The sequence below is a fragment of the Triticum aestivum genome, unplaced genomic scaffold (genome assembly GCF_018294505.1).
Source record: "Triticum aestivum cultivar Chinese Spring unplaced genomic scaffold, IWGSC CS RefSeq v2.1 scaffold116902, whole genome shotgun sequence".
In the NCBI taxonomy this organism is placed as follows: domain Eukaryota; kingdom Viridiplantae; phylum Streptophyta; class Magnoliopsida; order Poales; family Poaceae; genus Triticum; species Triticum aestivum.
This window is the reverse complement of record NW_025240874.1, coordinates 43-3,473: the sequence shown is the minus strand read 5'-3', so window position 1 is coordinate 3,473 and position 3,431 is coordinate 43. Positions and strand designations below refer to the sequence as shown.

At 45.0% G+C, this 3,431-nt stretch overlaps 1 pseudogene; it reads right to left on the bottom strand.

Annotated features, from left to right (window-relative positions):
- Nucleotides 1-6: 6 nt before the first annotated feature.
- On the bottom strand, nt 7-2,848 carry LOC123176813 (receptor-like protein EIX2; annotated as a pseudogene).
- Between the last annotated feature and the right edge of the window lie 583 nt (nt 2,849-3,431).

Here is a 3,431-nt window from a genome sequence, read left to right as displayed (position 1 = left end):
CTCAAATTCCCGATTGCTGCTTCCAGGATGACCATGGACAACCGTACCATTTCCTGAACAATTCTTCTGAAGAGGAGGCCCGCAAAGTCCGTTGTTGCCAATGTACATAAGTGCTGGGTTGTCGGCACTAAGGGTGTCAAGTTGGTGGCCTGATGGTATCCTTCCAGACAAACTATTATAAGACATGTTCAAATAGCTCAGAGATGTCAAACTTGACAAGCTTGATGGGATTTCACCGGAAAGCTTGTTCTGAGAGAGGTCAAGAGACTCTAATGACCGTAGGCCGCCAATCTTGGTAGGAATGTTTCCGCTCAGGTGGTTTGATGACAAATTCAGATTTATCAGTGCATCAAGGAAAGAGATATCGTGGGAATTTCACCAGTTAAGGAGTTGCCGGATAAATCAATGCTCACAAAATATGCAAGGGTGCCACCATATTTAAGCTCTTGCCCTTTTGTGATTATTGACAAGATCGCTCCAAATTGACCTGCTACAGTTACTGAACCCAAGCCGGCTGGACCAATACTTTCGCTGGATATAGGCATGAAGCCCTTCCGGGTCATACCTGTTAGGTTTGACAAATGCACAGGTATAGCACCAGATATGTTATTTCCTGATAGATCCAAGTATTGAAGATAACTGAGAGCCGTTATTTCAACTGGAATAGTCCCAGAAAACGTGTTGTGACTTAGTCGCACAAACCGTAATCTTCTGAGCTCTCCTATCCATGTTGGTATCCTTCCATAGAACTTATTCCATGCAAGATCAAGAAACTCGAGACTCTTTCCATTGTGCAGAAATGTTGGGAATGTATCTGATAAACTATTGTTGCTTAATAGTAGGTATGCTATGGATATGTTCTCAAAGCACTGAGGAATTCCACCCTCCAAAAGATTGCTTGATAAATCTAGATCTCCCAGCATTTGTAGTTTACACATAGATTCTGGAATGCTACCACCAATTTGATTTGAATACATGAGCAATGTTTGCAGTTCCACAGCTTCAAGATTTGATGGCAGTGTTCCTGAAAAGGAATTGTTGGAGATGTCGAACACGGTGATATTTCCTGGGAACGGTGGTATTGGCCCTGTAAGCCGGTTTGAACTGAGGTAGAGTTCAAACGCCATGTCATCTAGATGTGCTGGCAAGTTGCCACTAATTTGGTTGTCAGACATGTCGAGGTATGTGACTCGTGAAAATGTAGACCAAAACCAATCAGGAATCTTGTCCACTAGAGCTGTGCTGGAAATGTCAAGTTTAGTGATTTCTTGTTGCCACTGAAGCCAGGCAGGAAACAGAGGACCCATTCGGCAAGATGAAAACAGCGCAGACTCCAGCCTGAAGGGAGGAAGCCAATCGGAATCTACTTCAATCTTCAAACTATTGGAAGACAGGTCTATGTTCTTTAAACCTTTTAGACCTGCAAAATGTGTTTCCTTGATCACACCACTAAAGTTGTTCTTTCTTAGGACCAAAGAAGTCAGATCACTAAGGGCACCAATTTCAGATGGCACAATACCACTGAAGTTGTTGTTGCTTAGATCCAAAGAAGATAGATTAGTTAGGGAACCAATTTCAAAGGGTACGCTTCCACTGAAGCAGTTGTTCGAAAGGTCAAGGGCAGCTAAGCATGTTAAATACCCAATGCCCGGTGGGATACTTCCGGTGAGGTTGTTCTTGTTGAGTTTAAGTCTCCTCAAGCTGCTGAATGTACCTATCAAATTTGGCAATGTTCCAGTTAAACTGTTGTAGCTGAAATCTAGCTCTTGCAAAGATTCCCATGCGCATTCTGGCAAACCCCCCATCATGACTGCTATATCTCCATTTATTTCATTATTGCTGAAGTCTAGAATATTCAGACTGCAAAGATTCTTCAGGTTTCCTGTCACCATCAAATACTTGTTCCAATTTTCTGACACGTCAAGGACTTGAAGGGATGTCATGTTTCCTAGTGCGTCGGGAAATTGGCCGGATAATCTGTTGGCCTGAAGATTGAGGTACTTGAGGCTTGTGGCTTTCCAAAACCAACTAGTTGCTATTGAGTGGTCAAAACTGTTCCAGGAAAGATCAAGCTTCTCAAGTCTTGTGAGATTGAGGTATGGAAGCGATTGGTTTGCGCTCTGAAGCGAACAATCACTGAGACTGATAACCCTTAGAGACGGGATCATGTTCAGCGTATGAGGCCAGTCATGTATCCCAGAGAGATTTATCCCTCCGATGCTAACGTGCTGTAGCAAACGAAGGTTTGTTAACCAGGTGATGTCATCAGAGTACATCTGAGAGCGACTACCAGCCTGGCCGATGGACAGATACTGCATCTTGGACAGGTTACCGAGCTGTGGAGGCACCCTACCGGTAAACATCGTTAAGCCGGTGAGGTTGAGGTATCTCAGGTTCCTCATCTGGCCCAGGAACACAGGAAAACTGTCATTTGGCCCTGACAAGCAGTTCATACTGAGGTCCAGGTGCTCTAGATGCTCCAAGGAAAGCAAACAGACTGTTACCTTCACATGGATCCCCGTACAAGTCCGGGTTTGGAGAGCGGAGGCGAAGCCTGATGACATGGCCGGTCTGGTTGCTGCAGTTGACGCCTCTCCACCGGCTGCAGTCCTGGCCACGCCACGAGGCAAGGAGGCCGGCGGGGTCACTTGTGATGCCCTCTTTGAAGGAGAGCAAGGCAGTCCTCTCGGCGGCGATGCAACCACCACCATGGGAACTCGGGGGTTGCGGCGCACCACCCGTGAAGAATGAACTGGCGCTTATGATGATCAGGAGGAGGAGGCTGGCTGTGCGATGCATGCTGGAAGAAGAACAGTACCTTGCAGAGGATGCTAGTGGAGAACTGGAGATATTCGGGTCTGGTTGGTGCTAGTTGACGAAGAGACCATATGACCCAGTTACCAAAGGCAAGCAGAGTGGGGCGAAGAGACCATGATGACCCAGTCACCAAAGGTGATGTTGACTGAATGGACCGTTGCAATTGCACCCACGCGTTGCTGCCTAGTGGGCTTCTTTCTTGTCTAGTGTGAACTCTGAGAATCTCGAGGTCGAAAAGGAGAAAGAAAGGAATGGATGTATTGATGTATTTTCTATGTATACATATGTGTGTTTGGCTCCCAGATTAGTGGTAGAAGCCCCAATTCAATTGATGCATCTTCTATGTATTTATATGGATATCATATGGTGTTTTTTGTAAATTTACCAGCTGTTTGATTTGGTAGTATTGATCTGATCGCCACTCCTTGGTTTGACAGTTACAACATTTTCACTCTGTTCCTTGAGCAAGTTACAGACAAATCTGAGGCGGGTCCTGGTATAATTGAAACTAGTAGGATGACTGCGCTTTTGGGAGACTAGATTTATTATGTGTTTTTATTTGTATTTCATATCTTTATTAGAGTTGTATTCTTTGTCCATATAAGAATATTTCC